General features: G+C 45.7%; 1 protein-coding gene and 1 pseudogene across 1 annotated transcript in view; one reads left to right on the top strand and one right to left on the bottom strand.

The window, feature by feature from the left end:
- LOC103260944 (cathepsin L1-like) overlaps positions 1-21845 on the bottom strand; it is an 83430-nt gene that overhangs the window by 33967 nt on the left and 27618 nt on the right. The window lies entirely within an intron of this gene.
- LOC103260947 lies at positions 6511-8638 on the top strand (annotated as a pseudogene).

The following is a 21845-nucleotide window of genomic DNA, read 5'->3' as shown; positions in this document are numbered from 1 at the left end:
AAAAAAAAAAAAAAAAAAAAAAAAAAGAGAGAGAGAAAAGAAAAGAAAAAGCTAGGTGTGGTGGCTTACACCTGTAATCCTAGCACTTTGAGAGGCAGAGGCGAGAGGATTGCCTGAGTACAGGGTTTGAGAAGAGCCTGGGCAATTTGACAAGACCTTTTCTCTACAAAAAATCAAAAAAATTAGCAGGGCATGGTGGTGTGTGCCTGTAGTTCCAACTACTTGGAAGACTGAGGTGGAAGGATCATCCGAGCTCAGCAGGTCGAGGCTGCGGGGGCCGTGAGCGTGCCACCGCACTCCAGCCTGGTTGGCAGAGACTCCAATTCAAAAAAACAAAAACAAAAAAGAGAAAGAAAAAAGCAAACAACTTTTTAAATGACATCTTATACATTAAGTAAAAATACCAGCATTAACTATATATATGTATTTACATACTGTGTAAATATACATATATATATATATATACATATATATATATATATTTTTTTTTTTTTTTTAGTTGGAGTCTCACTCTTGTTACCCAGGCTAGAGGGCGGTGGCACACTCACGGCCACCGCAGCCTTGACTTACTGGGCTTAGGTGATCCTTCAGCCTCAGCCTTCCAAGTATCTGGAACTACAGAAGCACACCACCACGCCCGGCTAGTTTTTGAGTTTTATTGTAGAGATGAGGTCTTACCAAGTTGCCCAGGCTGGTCTTGAAACCCCGGGCTCAGGCAATCCTCTCGTCTTGGCCTCCCAAAGAGCTGAGATTACAGGCTGATCCACCTATATACACACACATACACACACATATAACATTGATATTACATCACATGCTTCTTAGAACATGTTCCCTCATATCAATTTAAAACTTGATCACAATTTAAAATCATGGAAGAAAACTTGTCTCCTTTGTTTTCTGTTTTTAGACTTCAAGTACAGGAAGTCATCAAATCAAGATGTCAACGTAGAAACCACTGGCTATGTACCAGTTATGACGGACTGACACAAAAGATGAGTCAGGGGTCTTCTGGATTCTTTTTTTTTTGAGTTGGAGTCTCACTCTGTCCCAGACTGGAGTGCAGTGGCTGCCCCCGGCCACCACAGCCTCGACCTGCTGGGCTCCGGCGATCCTTCCGCCTCTGCCTTCCGAGTAGCTGGAATTACAGGCATGTGCTACCACGCCCGGCTGATTTTTTGATTTATTGTAGAGATGAGGTCTCACTGCCCAGACGGGTCTCGAACCCACGGGCTCAGGCAATCCACTCACCTCAGCCTCCCAAAGACACGGGATTACAGGCTGAGCCACCGAGCCCGGCTGTCTTCTGGATTCTTACACAGGTCTCTGGAACCCTACAATGGTGTCAACCTTCTATCTGAGATGAAAGGGAATGATGCAGCGTGATAGTTTGTAGGTTTCATGTAGGCGTTCACATTGACGTTAAAGCAAAAGCAAACGAAAAAATGTCTTCTAGTAAAAACACTGACCATGAAATCACCCTGGAGGAGGGTTCCTTTCTTCCCCTTACTTGCCAAACGAAACACAGAAATAGTCAGAAAAGCAAACAAAAAGCCAAAAGAAACAAAACTCAGGGTGAAGCACCTCTGGCGATAATCAGTATACAGCAAGGGGCAGAGAGATGGCATTTCCTTGGTGACAGTCCTGGCTGGTTCTGTTTGGCTGGTTCTGATTTCAAACACACCCTCTTCTGCAAAAGGCAGTCACATATTGTCTGTTTGTTAGTTTGTTTATTTATTCATTTATTTGAGTTGCAGTCTTACTCTATCACCCAGGCTGGAGTGCAATGGCATGCGCATGGCCACTACAGCCTTGACCTGCTGGGCTCAGGCGATCCTTCTGCCTCAGCCATCCAAGTAGCCACAACTACAGGCACATACCACCACACCCGGTTAATTTTTAAATTTATTGTAGAGACAGGGTCTCTCCATGTTGCCCAGGCTGGTCTCGAACCCATGGGCTCAGGTAATTCTCTCACCTCCACCTCCCAAAGTGCTGACATTATAGGAGTGAGCCATCGCACCCAGCTAATATTGTCTGTTTTAAATCATACAGTGGGATTCCATACATGGGAGTTTCTCCTACAGATATAAGAGAGATAGGCTGAGGAAATGGTGTAACAAAGAAGAGTATAAGAAATACACATTCTGGATAAATGTGCACTTTTCTTTCATTAAAGGACAATCAATATAATAGTTAAAAATTTTTCATTGAAAAGTTAGGAAGCCGGACGTGGTGGCTTAAGCCTTTAATCCTAGCACTTTGGGAGGCCAAGGCGAGAGGATTACCTGAGCCCGCGGGTTGGAGACCATTCTGGGCAGCTTGGTGAGACCTCATCTCTACAATAAATCAAAATATTAGCTGGGCATCATGGTACGTGCCTGTAGTTTCGGCTACATGGAAGGCTAAGGTGAAAGGATCACCTGAGCCCAGCAGGCTGAGGCTACGGTCACTGTGAGCGTGCCACTGTCCTCCAGCCTGGGTGACAGAGGGAGACTCTGACTCAAAAAAATAAAATTAAAAAATTTTAAAAATAGAGGCATTTGGTGGAACACCATTTGCAGTTTAGTCCTAAACACAGCTATCTCCTGAGGCTCATGACAGACTGAGAAGCTGTCCCATAGTGGAGGAGATAAGAAGACAAGACAGCTAACTAAATGTAGTGTGGGACCCTAGGCCAGAAGAGACCTGAGTAAAATCTGCAGATTAGGTGTGGAAGGCAGGACTAGGGGAAAGTGGGGGCCAGAGTGGGGGCCACAGGATGTAGATCCCCCTACTTTATTACATCTTCATTTCCTTTTAAAGTCTCAAGGGCAGAGAGGGCAGTAATGTCAAATACAAAAGGCCAGCCCACCACGGGTGTGGTGGCTCATGCCTGTAATCCCAGAACTTTTGGAGTTGGAGGTGAGAGGATTGCCTGAGCCCAGGGGCAACTTGGGAGACCATGTCTCTACAATTAAAAAAACAGCCGGGCTCAGTGGCTCAGCCTGTAATCCCAGCACTTTGGGAGGCTGAGGTGAGTGGATTGCCTGAGCCCGCGGGTTCTCGTCTGGGCAATTTGACGAGATCTCGCCTCCACAATAAATCAAAAATTAGTCGGGCATGGTAGCACGCGCCTGTAGTTCCAGTTACTTGGAAGGCCCAGGTGGAAGGATCGCTGGAGCCCAGTAGGTCGAGGCTGCGGTGGCTGGGAGTGTTCCACTGCACTCCAGTCTGGGTGACAGAGTGAGACTCCAACTCAAAAAAAAATAGCCAGGCATGATGGTATGCACCTGTAGTCCCAGCTATTTGGAAGACTGAGACAGAAGAGTCATCTGAGCCCAGTTGGTCGAGGCTGTGGTAGCCATGAGAGTACCACTGCACCCCAGCATTGGCGACAGAGTAAGACTCCAACTCAAAAAATGAAATAATAATAATAATAAATAAAGAGGACCATATGCTTGATCTAGAAAAGTGCTGGTCAAATACTGGAAAGCAAAATACCACACTGAAAGAGTGAGTGTATTATTACAGTTAAAATACTGTTTAGATACAGCAGTGTTTTGTAATCTAAGCTTTGATCCTTTACCTTTTTCCTTGGATTCAATCACTTTAAAATACTCCTGGAAATGACCCAAGGGGACTTCAAAAAACAAAAGCTGGAGGGAAAAGGTGACAGAAAACAGAAGTTTTCCATGTACAGAATAGTTCTGCAGATCAGCCAACTGGTTAACTGGGAGTGTAAATGCTGCCAAAATTACTGCCTGAGGCTCCAATTTTCAAGGTCACTGGTTTCTGGATTCAGGTTTTGTTTCAAGAATGCATGACTCATCCAAACTGGCTGTGGGATCAGACCTGGCACCCGCGACTGGAGATGCAAACTTCTGACTCTCAATAATCACAGAGCTGCTTCCAGGTCAAAATGCAGAACCGTTCTTCTTGGCCCAGTCTAGCTTATGCTGTCTCGTGATTTCACCTGGTGGAAGAACACGAGGGCCACGCCCCTTTCTGGGGACAGACATATGATGTCATTAGAATGGTGTTTCCAAACTGCACCCCAGTGCTGAATGTAACCCAGCCAGAACAAAGACGCCAATTTTTGGTCATTTCTGCCAGGCATTGCTTGCTAGGGAATTTTTTTTCTCACTGTCACCCAGGCTGGAGTGCAGTGACATGCTCCCGGTCACCACAGCCTCGACCTGCTGGGCTCAGGCGATCCTTCTGCCTCAGCCTTCCAAGTACCTGGAACTACAGGCATGTGCCATTACATCCAGCTAATTTTTCTTGATTTTATTGTAGAAACGAGGGCTCGTCAAGTTGTCCAGGCTGGTCTTGAACCCATAGGGTCAGGCAATCCTCTCACCTCGGCCTCCCAAAATGCTGGGATTATAGGTATGAGCCACTGGTGAGGATTTTTTTTTTTTTTTTTTGTGTCAGAGTCTCACTCTGTCACCCAGGCTGGAGTGCAGTGACATGCTCACAGTCACCACAGCCTCAACCTGCTGGGCTCAGGCGATCCTTGCCCCTTAGTCTTCCAAGTAGCTGGAACTATAGGTGTGTGCTACCATGCCTGGCTAATTTTTTGATTTATTGTAGAGATGAGGTCTCACCAAGTTGCGCAGGCTGGTCTCGAACCCCTGGAGTTGGGCAATCCTCTCACCTAGGCCTCCCAAAGTGCTGGGATTATAGGCTTGAGCCACCGAGCTCAGTCTGCTGGGGATTTTTAATGTGTGCCTCACATGGAAATTACTCTGTATGCCTGTGCACTTGTTCTCTGTCTTTGTGTCCACAGACATTGTCTCTACAAGGACACTTCATTGCCTTTTCCCAATTGTTTGTGAATCCAATTAATCTGCTTGGAGCTGGTTACCCAACATTCCATGGAAAGCAGCCATCCTAAGGGCAGCCAGGAATAGCAGGTAAGTTCCAGGTGCCCTGGGGGAGTGAGGGGCAACCCAGGGAAGAGGGCACTGCATTCCTAAACTAACAGACTCTGGAGACAAAAACAAAATAAAGCTGGGCTCAGTGGCTCACGCCTGTAATCCCAACACCTTGGGAGGTCGAAGCGAGAGGATTGCTTGAACCCAGGGGTTTGAGACTAGCCTGGGCAACATAGTGAGACCTTGACTTTACAAGTCAAAAAATTAGCTGGGTGTGGTGGCAGGTGCCTATAGTCCCAGGTACCTGGGAGGCTGAGGAGGAAGGATCACCTGAGCCCAGGAGGTCGAGGCTGCAGTAAGCCATGATCATGCCACTGCACTCCATCCTGGGAGACAGTGAGACCTCAAATCAAAAATAAACAAATTAAAAAAAGACGAAACCTAAGAAACAAGACAAAAGACAGCTCCTAAGCTGAGGCAGAAGCAGAGGCTGCAGTTCAGAGCATCACTTGAGGCCACAGGCAATAGTCACACGTCTGGCAATATCACGGGTAGTTGGGCCATTTCCACCGGGCCTTTCCAGGCTCATGCCACCTCCAGGAGCTGGGGTCTGGGACACATGAGATCCCCAGAGCCTCACCGCCCCCTGCCTGGGCCCCGCCAGGCTCACCTCGCCTGTGCTGTGCAGCTGCTGAGCGACGCGCCGGAGGTCCTCCTCGCTGGTCAGGGGGTTCAGCTGGTCCTGCACGTCGTACACGAACTGCTGCAGCGACATCAGCTGGTTGGGCCCGTTGAGCTTCCTCCAGGAAGGCAGCGTGGAGATGATCTTCTCACACAGGTGAGTCAAGGGAGGGCAGGCCTAGAAGGGCAATGCAGCGGCAGGTTGACTCACCTGTGCAGGTTAACTCACCTCCTCTGGGAGGAGCCCGGGGAAGAGGGAGGGCACCACTCAATCAGTCTCATGGCAGGTGACTCCACAAAAGAGTGAATGTTTAGGGTTGAGTACGGGGCAGATGTTTTTATAGAGTTGCCTTGAAGCTGAATCTGTCTATTAAATACAAGGTTTTATGGAGGCTTTTCAGTTCTCCTGGTCATAAGCAGACAGTGGGTCTTCCAAAAACGTTTTTGGAATTGTGGATTCAGTCAACGGCTAACATTCACCAGCTCCGAATATACCACTCACTCACTCACCCTTCCTCCCTCCCTCCTTTCTTCACTGTCTCGCTCACCTGCTCACCTGTAACTAACTGTTTCAGTCAGGCAGTGGTGACTTTATGAACAAAGAGAGGAAAAAAATAAGAATGAGTATCATTACCAAAGTTAAAATGAATTTTGAATGAGTTTTTACTGGTCAGTTAGGTATTCGTGGAGACCGCTGCTAAAATACTTTTTCAAAACAGGCCAGTTGTTGGTAAGTGGCTTGAAATGGGTTTTTAACCTTTGAAGTTGGTTACTTAGACTCAGATAACCCACACACCTTCCCAATTAGAAATCACACCAGGAAGGAGGAAGACACGATACTCCAGCAAGAGGAAGGGGCTTTGTGACTAGAATTGGCAGCACTGGCAGGAGGAAGGAGCAGAAGCTGGATCTGAAGGAAGCCAAGCTTGATTCTAGAAAGAAAGAAACTCTGGGTACGGAAAGAACAGCCATGGATTGCTACAGAACTTCACCATGCAATTCCTGGATTTATCCTGCTGTAATTCTTTGCTTGTTTGGGTTTTTCACCACGACGAGACCCTCAGAACCATTCCTTGTCCCATATTTATCTGGGTCAAATAAAAACCTGTCTAGCACAGAGATCACAAATGAAATTCTTCCTGTTTGGATGTATTCTTACCTTGTGCTGCTGCTCCCTGGGTTCAACCTCACGGATTATGTCCACCATGAGCCAGTCCTCATCTTACAAGGGATTAGCTTCATCATGACCTGTCTGTTGCTGTGGTTTGGCCAAGGAGTGAAAGCCATGCAGGCTGTGGCATTCTTCTTCAGGATTGTCACTACCACCGAGGTGGCCTACTATGCCTGCATTGACAGCGTGGTCAGCCCCGAGCACTATCAGAGAGTGAGTGGCTGCTGTTGGCGCGTCATGCTGGTGGCCTACACGGCGGGCTCTGTGCTGGCTCAACTCCTTGAGTCCCTGGCTCAACTCCTTGTGTCCCTGTCGTACTTGGACCTCAACGTTATAACCAAGGTCTCTGTCTCCATGGCCTGCCTTTCCTCACTTTTTCTGCTGATGCCCCAGAAAAGCATGTTTTTTCATGCAAAACACAGCAAAGAAGAAGTCACTAAGCATGAGCACAGTGTTAGAGGAGCCTTATGAAAGAGAAGTGCCAGGCTGTGACTAGGAGAAAGACACCTGGCAAAAACTCTCCACTTCAGGGAACTTGAATGATGGCCAGCTGAGCAGCCCCAAACCAAAAAATGTGACTTTAAAAGTATTTGTGCAGTGATTCCAAGATTTGAAGGAGTGCTTCTATTCAAAGTGTCTTTTTTACGGGTTCCTGTGGTGGCTTTTTCTACAGCAGGTCTTCACCAGGTTTTGAACTACGTTCAAATCCTGTGGGATTATAAGCCACCATCTTAAGATTCTTCCATCTATAATGGGGCAGTAGAAGCTACTGCAACATTTGGAGGTGTGGCAGAGAGGGGGCTGATAACAGTTAAAAGTATTCCTTTTGAAAATCAATCGGCAAGATCTGAAAAACTTTCCAGACAGATTTTGCTTAAGAAAACCAAATCCTGCTTGCTATGCATATCCTGGAGACCATTTGTTCGGGGAAATGCAAAATGGTAACCAATTCACGCTTTGTGAAGTCATCGGTTTATAACCCTGCTTGCTATGCATTTCCTGGAGACCATTTGTTCTTTCAAAAATCTGATTTTGCTGAGTACAACCTTGTGAATTCCAAAGAAAATGTGTAATTGCTCAACCTGACCCCTCTCCCTTACCAAAACTAAGGCATAAGATCCCTCTCCTCCTTCCCCAGGGGACTTAGCCTGGGAGCATTAGCCCGCTGAGTCACTGAGTCGCTCCAGCACAAACAAATCTGCCACTTCCTAAAACAGCCTTGGTGTCACGGTCTCTCTGTGTTCCTGCTACATACTGGCTGTGGCTGCCTTTGCTGTGGGTTATGTGAAAGTCAACTGGGATCTTCTGGGAGAGCTGGCTCTGGGTGTCTTCTCAGTTGTCAGTGCAGGCTCTCTGGTTTTTTTTTTTTTTTAGTTGGAGTCTCGCTCTGTTGCCCAGACTGGAATGCAGTGGCACGCTCCCAGCCACCACAGCCTCAACCTGCTGGGCTCCGGTGATCCTTCCGCCTCAGCCTTCCAAGTGGCCAGAACTACAGGCGTGCACTACCACACCCAGCTAGTTCTGATTTATTGTAGAGACAAGGTCTTGCCAAGTTGCCCGGGCCGGTCTTGAACCTGCAGACTCAGGCAATCCACTTGCCTCGGCCTCCCAAAGTGCTGGGATTATAGGCCGAGCCACTGAGCCCGGCAGGCTCTCTGTTACTCATGCATTACATGGCCAACATCTGGACATGCTATGCTGGCTACTGGATATTCAAACCCAGCTACATGCTGCTTATAACCACAGCAGATTTTTAGTCTATAGGAGTTATTTTGCAATCATTGTTGGAATTTCCCTAAGGAGAAGCATATGCATTATCTACTCAGCCAAATGCCAAAAGGAAGTACAGATCCCTGCTACAAGTCAGAATCCAGATGGCCCACACCCAGAGGAACCAAGTATTGCCATTATGTCTACAAAGCTCTAATCTCTTGGCATCAACTGCTGTGGTGGCTTCCTAAGTCACTCCATGAAGAGGCAGGATTTTGAAATGGATGGCATATGTTTTGCCATAAGTTGACATGCTTACAAGTCTGGATTCCAATGAACCTTTCAAAATCACAATGAAATCTCTGTTTTAGACCAGTTGTCTATGTGCACAACTGAGCTGAATGCAATGAAAAGGATTCATGGTCACAATTAAACATCCTATGTTGGGGACTCCTATGAATAGCAGTGACTGGCATATTCTGGTTTTGATCACATGCAAGGAATTGTACCATGAGAAAACGCCAGCCAACCTGGAGTTGATGTTCTCCATTTGTGAGGAGAAATACTAACTGAACTGACCGTGTTGCTTGGCTTAGATACTTGTTTGGTCTTACTGAAATAGGCAACACATGGGACGTTTTTGCCACACGAGCCATTTTTTCTTTCTCTTTCAATAAGTGTTATTTCTGTTTAAGTTACAGTTCTTTGAGAGAATTACAAGATTTGTTCCCATTTCTAAGGGCTCTCTTCCACCCTGATAACAGTATTATTTGCATGCTATGATTTGATAGTATTACCATTTAATTTTTTCATGAATATTTTTCATTTTGTGCTCTAAAAAAAAATCACACCAGCTGTATGCTGTGTTGTATCATTAATTCAGCACTCCCCACTGAAATCCTATCTTTTATGCCAGCTAAATGCCACTTCCTATTCAAAAAACAACATTCTCAGGGGAAAAAACAGTTTATTTGGTGGAATCCATCTGCCTGACCTCAGGAGCTTGGGGGTAGGGGTGAGGACAGGGTGGGTGTTTGCAAAGCAGCAGATCATGCCAAAGTCTAGCTCAAAAATCTTCAAGGATTTCTCCCTGCCTAGGGATTGTACCGCTAATCCAGACCTATTTGGAAGTGCCAGGACCCTTCCCAGAGTACTGTCAGTTCCCAGGTCACTGCCCACTAGTTTCTGTGACCTGCTTCCTCTTAGGCCTCACCAGACTCCTCCCCGTCTGATGAGTATGCCGTGGTGGGACCCCAATAGGAAAGCAAGGATATCTGCTGTGCAAGGGTAGGGTTTTCGTGAGAGAGGAGAGGGTCTCCTGAGAATTCTGGAAGCCCATCTGGAACTAAAGCCCCATGTGGGAAGAGCAGGGTTTTCCAACCAGCCCAGCAGAAAGGAGGGGAGCTGTCCCCTGAGGTGGCAGCCCAGGCAGGAGAGGGAGATAAGCACTGGCCCGTGTTTGTCCTCAGGCCTGGGTAGTGGGAACCGTCTGGAGAGTGTGAAACCACCTTCCCACTGGGATGCTTGCTCCACCCAGCCCCCTGGTTTTTTTTTTTTTTTTTTTTTGCCAACTGTGGAAAGCTTTTTGGATATTATAGATTGCAACCCTTTATCTGTCCAATACATTGAGAAGGGTTTTTTCCCACAGTTTTTTTGCCTTTCAAATTTGTTTACTGAATTTATTTACCAGAAAAAAGTTTACAGAATTTTATGTCATCAAATAGGTATATTGTCTTTGAAAACTCCCAGGGATTTCTACCTTGGTTTAAAAGCTTGTCTTAGTTCAGAAGTTTGAGACCAGCCTGGGCAACTTGGCAAGACCCTGCCTCTACAATATATCAAAAAATTAACTGGGCATGGTGATGCGTGCCTGCGGTTCCAGCGACTTGGAAGGCTGAGGCGGAAGGATCACCTGAGTCCAGCAGGTTGAGGCTGAGGTGGCTGTGAGTGTGCACTGCGCTCCAGCCTGGGCGACAGAGTGAGACTCTGACTCAAAAAAAAGCTCTCCTTAGTCCCAAGTTCCTTTAAGAATACGCTCTTGTAAATTTCCATTCGTTATTTTTTGTTTGTTTTTTACATCTATAAGTTTGTTTGTTTTCTTTTTGTGTGTTGGAGTCTTACTCTCTCACCCAGGCTGGAGTGCAGTGGCACGCTCACGGTTACTGCAACCTCAACCTGTTGGGCTCAGGTGATCCTTCCACCTCAGTCTTCCAAGTAGCTGAAACTATAGGCATGCACCACCATACCCAGCTAATTTTTTGATTTATTGTAGAGATGAGGTCTCACCAAGTTGCCCAGGCTGGTCTCGAACCTGCAGACTCAGGCAATCCTCTCACCTTGGCCTCCCGAAGTGCTGGGATTATAGGCATGAGCCACTGTGCCCGGCCTTATTTTTGGATTTTTTAAGGCTTAGGAGGTTGGACTTCCAGGCAAATAGGCAGTTGTGCCAGGATCATTTATTAAATAAACCTTTTCTCCATTAAATTAAAATAGCATCTTTGTTTTCTATTAAATTTCTACAGATATTATGATTTACTTCTACATTCTCTAAGCTTTTCCTCTTATTTAACTGTATTGATTGCAGGACCTTTAGAATGTTTTATTAATTCTTCCATGGGAAATTTAAGACAAAAAACCCAATCCCCTCAATCTCAGGCAGATGCTAATTAGAATTATATTAACTTTACATAGCTTATAAACTTATTTAACTTGGAAAAAATGAAACATTTAGTCATATCCTGCAATCCAAGAATGAAGTCCTATTCCATTTGTTGATTTATTATTTTACGTCTTTCAACAAAATTTGCTTGTGACTGTTTCTCCACTTTTCCGAATTTTCTAAATGTTGCTCAATAAGTCATTTCTGAAATTCATTTTTAAACAAACCACTGAAACATGAAGGATGTCATGAAATCTGAATCGACCCATCGGTGCCCACGGCCACCCTGCATCTCCCGCCATGTCCTCGTTCCTCCCTCTCCCTTCCTTGTCCCAGAAGGACAGCAGGAAAACATGCCCGTGCAGCCACCTTGGACCGGTCCTACGATGAAGCAGTCCCCTGACACCCAAATCAGACCAAGAGGGCAGCGCGAAGAGGCCCAGCTCCCTGGCTCTCTGGGTGGTGGCGTCAGTATCCGGGCCCAGGCCCTCTCCGGGGTATACTCACCGAAACGATCTGGCTTCGCATTTCTTGCAGGTGATTTCGAAGGACCTTGATGTCTTTGGACCCAGAAGCCCCGGCATCCAGCACAAACAGCTTATTGGAAATGTGAAGATCGTTCCCAAACCTAGGGGAAGAACGGCAGCCTCCTCAGCAGAGAATCAGTCTCACCGGGTCTTTCCATGGAGAGGCTGGGCTCCTATGGGTCCGAGAGGCAGGGAGGAGGCGAGGAAAGTTCTGGTGGCCTTGCAGAGGCCTCTCCATCCCTGCTGTTGGCAGACTCTGCCTCATCACACAGGGTGCAGAGGCTTGGGGATAATTGGTGTTCCAAGCCATAGAGACAGGAGACACAAGGTTGCACAAAACAGCCAGAATATGACCTGGAAAGATGTCAGCTTCTGATGCAGGAAGGGTTTGGCCCAAGTGAGGACAAGACATGCTGTTGAAAGTAGAAGGAATGGCAATCCCCTCGGGTTCCCTCCCACTGTGGGAGCTTTTCTGTCCTTTTAATAAATCCTTCTTTCTTTTTTTTTTTTTTTTTTTGAGTTGGAGTCTCACTCTGTCGCCCAGGCTGGTGTGCCATGGCACACTCACAGCCATCCCAGTGTCGACCTCCTGGGCTCCAGCAATCCTTCCACCTCAGCCTTACAAGTAGCCAGAACTATAGGAGCGCTACCATGCCCTGCTAATTTTTGTTTTATTGTAGAGACAAAGTCTCGCCAAGTTGCCCAGGCTGGTCTCGAACCTGCGGGCTCAGGCAATCCTCTCACCTCGGCCTCCCAAAGTGCTGGGATTACAGGCTGAGTCACTGAGCCCAGCAAATCCTGTTAACTAAAGAAGAAAATAAAAAGAAAGTAGAGGGACTAAGACTGGAGGTATGAATGCAAAAGTTACACCACTGACCTTATGTATTAATAGATGTTCCATTTTTATATTAGGAAAACAACAGATAACTATCTCAAGTGGATAATTCAAGATTGGTTGCTAGCATATTGTACAGAGTGACAGGTTCAACCATTTTTGATAGACTCTAAATAAAAATACATCTTTCATATCATGAGGCTGCATACTGATCAGTGAAACAAACGTTTCGCCAAATAACACTTGAGTGAAATGTACCCCGATCTATTCTATCCCACTCCATCCTATCCCATCCCATCCCATTTTAAAGGGTTGGTCATGATGACGCCCTAAATGAATTTCTTATTTTTTTGTCAACCCAGCCCACCCCCTAAATTAATTTCACGGCCCACTAGTGGGTTACAACTTATATTTTGAGAAACATTCATCAGTGCTACTGTGATAATCATGAAAAGCATTGAAAGTTAAAAAAAAAAAAAAAAAGAAATCACCCCTGGGCAGTGGTGCTGGGAGTGGGGGAAGAAGATAGAGGACTTTTGCTTTTTACCATGTGCTTTTCCCTTCCCTTTGATTTGTCATTATATGCACTCATTGCTTTGATAAAAAATAAAACATGCAGATTGTGCATTCCTAAGAAAGAAATCTAAAATCTTGTTGAGCAAACATAAAACACTCAAAGGAAATGCTCAACAGTCCCTGTATCTCCACATCCCTGGCCTTCCTGACACCCCCCACCTGCAGCCACTGCTTTGGCTGGCTGCTGCCATCAGGGCCTAAGCACGAGCCATTGGCAGTGGCCCCACTTACCCCTAGCAGAGGGGTAGCTGTGCAGTTTTACCTGTCCCTGACTGCAGCCACCACTGCTGTGGCCATTGGGCCCGAAGCACATGCAAGGTGCACACTCCCTGGCTGGTATATACAGCTGCTGCCATTGAAAGCAACCTCACTCTCCCTAGTATAGGGCCACTGTGCAGCCACTGCCTCCCCCTTTGGAGCATTTTTCCAGGGACCAAGGAACCACCCTTCTGCCCACCACAGGCAGAACCTGCACCCATCGCCAGGGAGCCTGAGGACAGGTTTGCGGGGCCTCACCCCACCCATACCCAAGTGTGTGAGTATGACATCTGGGGCCCTGGGGATTGTTCAGCTTAGTCCACCACCATTGGCATCTGAGCACCTTCCTGGAGGCCTGAGGTGAGGTTCACCCACCTGCATGTGCCAACTGTGGGCCTAGGTACTGGTATGCCCAGTCCATCCGGCACACAGTGCCAATACCAGCAGTAGATCCCTTGAGAGCCAGAGGGTTCTACCACCATGGCTACTGCCATCCTACCCAGATCATGCCCACTGCACAGGGATCTGAGAACCTACCCACCCACATGGCCCACCGCTGCCACTATCAGCACCTAAGCAAGTTGTCTGGAGGTCCAAGAATCAGCCCACCTGGACTTGCTAGCACCAGTGCCAACAGATGCTACCTTGGAGCCCAAGGATAGGCATGCTTGGTCTTATCATCACTAGGGTCCGAGGACTGGCTTACCTGGAATCCTCATCTCCAGAAAAACTTCACTACAGCCTCCACTCACAATTGCACCCTAAGCCACTGACAAAATTACAGACACCACTGATGCCATTTACAGTCAAATAAATCGTATGGAGACTACACAATTGCATGCACCCAGATTCAAAGAGCCTACCTAACTAACTAGATATAGCTCCCAAAAAAATCCACGTGTATGAAAGCAAATTTTAAAAATTGGAAGAAGTGGTTGTTACCTCAGATGCCAGATATCAATGTAAGAACATAAGAAACAGAAAGAAGCAAGGAAATGTGACACCTCCAAAGAAGTAAAATAAATCTCCAGTAACAAATTCCAATGAAAAAGAAATTTATGATATTCTAGAAAAGGAATTGGAAATAATGATATTCAGCAAGTTCAGTGAGATACAAAAAAAAAAAAAATACAGAAAAAACAATTCAAAGAAATTACATAACTCACAACATTAGTGAGAAATCTACCAAAGAGACAGGTATCATAAGAAAAACCAAACAGAAATTCTCGACGTGAAGTATTCATTGAATAAAATACAAAATTCATTCAAAAGGTTCAACAATAGACTAAATCAAGCAAAAGAAAGAATTTCAAAACTTGAAGATAGGTCTTTTGAAATAACCTAGTCAGACAAAAAAATTTTTTTTTTTTCTTGAGTTGGAGTCTCACTCTGTCGCCCAGACTGGAGTCAGTGGCCGCTCCCGGCCACCACAGCCTCGACCTGCTGGGCTCCAGTGATTCTTCCGTCTCAGCCTTCCGAGTAGCCAGAATTACAGGCATGTGCTACCACGCCCAGCTGATTTTTTGATTTATTGTAGAGATGAGGTCTTGCTGCCCAGGCGGTTCTCGAACCCCGTGGGCTCAGGCAATCCACGCACCTCAGCCTCCCAAAGGCGCGAGATTACAGGCTGAGCCACCGAGCCCGGCTTCAGACAAAAAGTTTTAGAAAAACAGAATGAAAAAGAATGAACAAAGCACTCATGACATATGGGATACCATAAAGTAATCAAATATTCAAATTTGGCATCCCAGAGGCACAAAGAAACTAAGAGAGATTTTTTAAAAACTTACTTAGCAAAATAATAGCTGAAGACTTCCTAAGTCTAGCATGAGATGTAGACCAACTACAAGAAGTTCAGAGAACTCCATATAAAAATAATTCACAGCCAGGTTCAGTGGCTCAGCATGTAATCCCAGCACTTTAGGAAGCTGAGGTGAGTGGATTGCCTGAGCCTATGGGTTTGAGACCAGCCTGGGCAATTTGGCAAGACCTCGTCTCTGCAATAAATCAAAAATTAGTTGGGTGTAGTAGTGTATGCCTGTAGTTCGGGTACTTGGAAGGCTGAGACAGAAGGATGACCAGAGCCCAGCAGGTTAAGTTTGCAATGGCCAGGAGTATGCCATTGCATTCCAACCTGGGCAACAGCGTGAGGCTCCAACTCAAAATATATATATATATAATTCAAAAGGGATTATCTACAGTACATTACAGTTCAACTGTCAAAAGTGAAAAAGAGAATTCTGAAGACAGCAAAAGAGTCTACGGCTATACTACCCTGAAGGTGCTCAATCTCATCTAAAAACAGCAAAAGAAAAGTGTCTAGTCATTTTAAGGGAATACTCATTAGATTCACAGTGGATTTCTTAGCAAAAATCTTATATGCTAGGAGAAAATGAAATAATATTTTCAAAATGCTGAAAAAAGAAAACTCTCAGCTAAGGATACTACGCCCAGCAAAGTTATCCTTCATATGTGAGAAAGAAATAAAGTCTTTCTGAGATGAGCAAAACTGGAGATAATTTATTACCACTAAACCAGCCCTAGAAGAAATGCTTAAGGGTGTCCTACACCTGGAAGCAAAAGGATGATTCTTCCATCATGTAAACACATGAAAGTATAAAACCCACCGGAAGAGCACACATACTAATAAGAAAGAGAAAGAACTTAAATGTTACCACTATGGAAAGCCACCAAACCATAAAGATAAATAATACAAGAAACCAAAAGGAACAAAACATAAACAAAACAACCAGAAATTAATAAAATGACAGGAAGCTGGGCGCAGTGGTTCAAGCCTGTAATCCCAGCACTTTGGGAGGCAGAGGCAAAAGGATTGCCCGAGCTCTGGGGTTTGCGACCAGCCTGAGCAACATGGCAAGATCTCGTTTCTACAATAAATCAAAAAAATTAGCCAGGCATGGTGGCACATGCCTGTGGTTCCAGCTGCTTGGAAAGCTGAGGTGGAAGAATTACCAGAGCCCAGTAGGTCGGGGCGTGGTGGCCGTGAAATGCCACTGCACTCCAGCCTGGGCAACAAAGTGAGACTCTGACTCAAAAAAATAAAAATAAAAAGAAAGACAGTAATAAACCCTCACATACCAACAATAACCTTGCATATAAATGAATTAACTTTTCCACTTAAAAGATATAGTCTGAGCCGGGTTCAGTGGCTCAGCCTGTAATCCCGTATCTTTGGGAGGCTGAGGTGAGTGGATTGCCTGAGCCTGCGGGTTCGAGACCTGCCTGGGCAGCAAGACCTCATCTCTACAATAAATCAAAAAATCAGCCGGGCGTGGTAGCACATACCTGTAATTCCGGCTACTCAGAAGGCTGAGGCGGAAGGATCGCTGGAGCCCAGTAGGTGAGGCTGTGGTGGCTGGAAGCGGCCACTGCACTCCAGTCTGGGTGACCAAGTGAGACTCCAACTCAAAAAAAAAAAAAAAAAAAAAAAAAAAAAAAAAAATATATATATATATAGTCTGGTTGAATGGATTAAAAAAAATGACCCAAAGATAATGCCAACAAGAAATTCATCTCACCTATAAAGACATATATAGACTGAAAGTAGAAGAATGAGAAAAGATATTATGAGCAAAGAGAAATCCAAAGAAAGCAGGAAGGCCAGGTGTGGTGGCTCATGCCTGTAATCCCAGCACTTTGGGAGGCCAAGGAGGGAAAATTGCTTGAAGACTGGAGTTTGAGACCAGTCTGTGCAACACAGTGAAGAACTTGTCTCTAAAGAAAATGAAAAAAAATTAGCCGGGCATGGTAGCCCCTGTCTGTAGTTCTGACTTCTTGGAAGGCTGAAGCAGAGGGATCACCTGAGACCAGAGGGTCGAGGCTGCGGTGGCCACGGGCGTGCCACTGCACTCTAGCCTGGGCGACAGAGTGAGGCTCTGACTCAAAAAATAAATAAATAAATAATATAAATAAATAAATAAATAAATAAATAAACCAAGGCTGGAGATATGACACACTACCTGACTTCAAAATATACGATAAGTCTGTAGCAACCAAAACAGCATGGTATTGGAATAAAAACAGAATAATTGGCCAATGGAAAAAAAAATAGAGAAACCAGAAATGAATACATGTATTTACAGCCAAATGATTTTCAACAAAGATGCTAAAAACACATATTGGAAAAAAAACACCCTCTTCAATAAATGGCGCTGGGAAAATGGAATATTCATATGAAGAAGAAGGAAATTGAATCCCTGCCTCTCACCATACCCAAAAATCAACTCAAGATGGATCAAAGACTTAAACATAAGCCCAGAAACTATAAAACTACTAGAAGAAAACATTGGGAAATAACTTCAGGACATTGGTCTCACAAAGATGTTATGGCTATGATATCAAATATCGTATCAGTCAACAGAAACAAAAATAGACAAATGGGACTATATTAAACTGAAAATCTGTTGCACAGAAAAGGAAACAATCAACAGAGTGAAGAGAAAACCTTTGAATGAGAGAAAATATTCTTTTGACAGGGGATTAGGATCCAGGATACACAAGGAATTCAAACAAGTAAGCAGTAAGCAAAATAAAACAATCCCGTTAAAAAGTGGGCAAATGACATGAGCAAACATATCTCAAAAGAAAGCATACAAATGGCCAACATGCGTATAAAAAATTTTCAACATCACTAATATCAGAGAAATGCAAATCGAAATCACAATGAGACATCACCTTACCCTAGTTAAAATGGCTTGTATTAAAAAGACAGAAGAATAACAGATGTTAGACAAGGATGCAGGGAAAAGAGAAGTCTTATACACTGTGGATGAGATTACAAATTAGAACCTCCATTATGGAAAAGAGTACAGAGATTTCTCAAAGAACTAAAAGTAGAACTACCTTACCATCCAGTAATCCTCCTATTGGGTACTTATCCAAAGGAAAAAAATTATGTATATCAAAGAGATATCTGCACTCACATGTTTATTGCAGCACTATTCACAATAGCTGAGATATGGAATCAACCTGTGCCCATCAGTGCTGAATAAAGAAAATGTGGTATATACACACAATGGAATACCATTTGGCCTAAAACAGAATGAAATCCTGTCATTTACAGCAGGGTTGGAACTGGAGGTAATTATGTGGAGTGAAATAAGTCGGTTGAGCGCGATGCCTCAAGCCTGTAAGCCCAGCACTTTCGGAGGCTGAGGCGAGAGGATTGCCTGAGCTCAGGGGTTGAGACCAGCCTGGGCAACTTGGTGAGACCTCATTTCTACAATAAATAAAAAAATTAGCCTGGCATGGTGGCGTGTGCTTATAGTTCCAGCTATTTGGAAGTCGGAGGCAGAAGGATCGCCTGAGCTCAGCAGGTTGAGGCTGCGGTGGCCGTGACTGCACTCCAGCCTGGGTGACAGAATGAGACTCCTACTTAAAAAAATAAAGAGAGAGAGAAATAAGCCAAGCACAGAGAGACAAACATCACATGTTCTCACCCACATGTGGGAGCTGAACACACTGATCTTACAGAGGCAGAGAATAGAATGACTGATACCAGAGACTGAGAAGTATATGTGAGTAGGAAGAGAATAAAGAGAGGTTGGCCAAATACACAGTAAGAGACAGAGAAAACAAGTTATAATTTTGATAGCAAGGTAAGGTCACTATAGTTAACAATATATTGGATGTTTCTTTTCCCTTTCCTTTCCTTTCCTTTCCTTTCCTTTCCTTTCCTTTCCTTTCCTTTCCTTTCCTTTTTTCCTTTCCACTTGGAGTCTCACTCTGTCGCCCAGGCTGAAGTGCAGTGGCACACTTACGGCCACCGCAGCCTCAACCTGCTGGACTCAGATGATCCTTCCGCCTCAGCCTTCCAAGGAGCTAGAACTACAGGCACACAGCACCACATCCAGCTAATTTTTTGTTTTACTGTAGAGACGAGGTCACGCCAAGTTGCCAAGGCTGGTCTTGAATCCCTGAGCTCAGGTCATCCTCTCGCCTCAGCCTCCAAAAGTGCTGGGATTACAGGCGTGAGTTGCCATGCCCGGCTTGTGTTATATATTTCAAGGGAGCTAGAAGACAGGACCTGAAGTGCATACAACATATAGAAAGGATAATACTCAAAATAATGGACACCCCAAATACCCTGACTTGACCATTACATATTCTATGCATGTAGCAAAATATCACAGGCACCCCATAAATATGTACAAATATTATTAATTCCTCAACAGTCATATACCAAGCACCTACTGTGCTCGAGTACTTGGTGCTCAGCTAGGTGCCTGGGATACTCAAGTATTTAATTTTACTTTTTAGCGGTGGTAGCCAGCCAACTTTCAGTCCTCCCTCACTCCCAATCTCAGTTTCTCTTGGATTTCTTTCTTTCTTTCTTTCTTTTTCTTTCTTGCTTTCTTTCTTTCTTTTTCTTTCTTTCTTTCTTTTTCTTTCTTTCTTTCTTTCTTTCTCTTTCTTTCTTTCTTTCTTTCTTTCTTTCTTTCTTTCTTTCTTTCTTTCTTTCTTTCTTTCTTTCTCTTTCTCTCTTTCTCTCTTTTTCTCTTTCTTTCTTTGAGTTGGAGTCTCATTCCTTTGCTCAGGCTGGAGTGCAGTGGCACGAACGCTCACGGCCACCCCAAAGTCGACCTTCTGGGCTACAGGGATCTTCCGCTTCAGCCTTCCAAGCAACCAGAACTACAGGCGTGCGCCACCACGCCTGGCTAATTATTTATTTATTTATTGTAGAGATGCAGTCTCCTCAAGTTGCCCAGGCTGCTTTCCAGCCCGCAGGCTCAGGTGGTCCACTCGTCTTGGCCTCCCAAAGTGCTGGGATTACAGGTTGAGCCACCGAGCCTGGCCTCCCTTGAATTTTTCTTCAGGATGTGACACTGCCCAGCACAAGGTCCTTTGGGGAATGACATACAGCCCTGTCAAAGGGAAACCCGAGGTCCCTCCCTTGGGGCAGGACGTACTATTCAAATAGGCGTTCTGGATGTCAATGGCCTTGGTGGACTGGTCATCGGCCGAGCAGTGCGAGTGGTGGGACGGGGCCACGAGCACCTCCAGCATCCCTTTGGTGAGGCCGGGCTCGAACATTATGCTGCGGCTCCTCACGCTCACGTTCTTGCAGCCCGGGTACAGGTTGCTGATGCTCACGGACACTGCAGGCCGGAAAGAGTGAAGTGAGCCCTCACACAGGGCAGGTGTGCCCATCTCCCTCCAGCCTTGCCCTGTGATGTCCTTCTGGAAGGCCTCTCTGCAGCCTCCCGCCCTCTGGCTTGGTGTGTGTGCGCTCGCGTGTGCTGACAGCCGTGTTTCCAGGGAGGCTGTGGGCCTGTGCTGTCAGCCCTACCTCCCCCGATCCTTTTCTGCCCTGCTCTGGGCCCAAGAGGCTAGCCCCAGCTAGGGACAATGCTCCAGGCTGCTTGCCATGTGGTCGCTGGCCAGGGTCAGCCAAGGACAGGCAGTGGAGAGGGTGGGGGGAGGGAGAGGGCGGGCGTTTCTCCCCGTCTCCCTCCTGCTGCTAGCTGTGTCCCTCTGACTCCAGCTTCTGCTGAGCAGTTTCTTTCTTTTGAATGGGAGATTATTTTAGGTTGAGTACGAAAAGATTTCAGACAGTGGCAGGCCACAGCATTTAATACTGTTAAGTCGTAGAGAATGAAAGCTATTTCTTTTTGAAATTCCCTGAGGACCCTTCAGTTGTTCCAGCAGCGAGTCTCAACTTGTAGACTTAAGATTTTAGCATCTCTCCAATGCATGCTAATCTTTCCTTTTATTTTTTATTTTTGGAGTTGGAGTTCCACTCTTGCCGCCCAGGCTGGAGTGCAGTGGCACACGCACAGCCACCGCAGCCTCAACCTGCTGGGCTCAGGTGATGCTTCCGCCTCTGCCTTCCAAGTAGCTGGAACTACAGACGCGCGCCACCACACCAGGCTAGTTTTAGTGATTTATTGTCGAGACGAGGTCTCACCAAGTGGCCCAGGCTAGTCTCAACGCCCCCCCCCGGGCTCTCGCCTCGGCCTCCCAAAGTGCTGGGATGACAGGCCGAGCCACTGGGCCCGGCCTCACCTTTCCTTTTGAAGGAGAGGGTGTGGGCACCAGCATACAGCTGGGTTTTGACCATCTTGGTTGCTGTTCGTTGCATTTATGTTTACGTATGGTAATGGCACTGTGTTTTCCATTTATGGTGAAAATATCAACTGTTTCGTTTTTAAAGAAATGTATTTTAGGCAGTTAAAAATAGCGAGTCAGGTTAAACAAAATGTTATGTAAATAATAGTAGAACTTGTGGGGAGGGACCTCATGACAAAATCTGGATTCCCCGTGACTGTGAATAGAGCCGCCCTCCCCCATGGAGCGTCCTGTGCTTCCTCACCATCCCAGCTACTCACTGACCTGCCTGTCTCCCTGTCTCTCCCACCAGGCTGTGCAGACAGAAGCTGTGTGTGCACCTTGAGGCTGTGACTCAGGACCTGGCCCATCCTGACTGCTTTGTAAGTATTTGGCAAGTCCATGCATCAGGAAGGGGTTCAATGAGCAGAACTGAACCATGCAGTGCTGTCATAGGCTGAAAAGAGGCCATTTCGGTTGTATTGGAAGAGTCGTTTAGAAA

This window comes from Carlito syrichta, unplaced genomic scaffold, assembly GCF_000164805.1.
Source record: "Carlito syrichta isolate Samal-C Ts95f unplaced genomic scaffold, Tarsius_syrichta-2.0.1 Scaffold303478, whole genome shotgun sequence".
NCBI classification, from domain to species: Eukaryota; Metazoa; Chordata; class Mammalia; order Primates; family Tarsiidae; genus Carlito; species Carlito syrichta.
The sequence above is the reverse complement of the archived record's forward strand: the minus strand, read 5'-3'. Positions and strand labels throughout refer to the sequence as shown.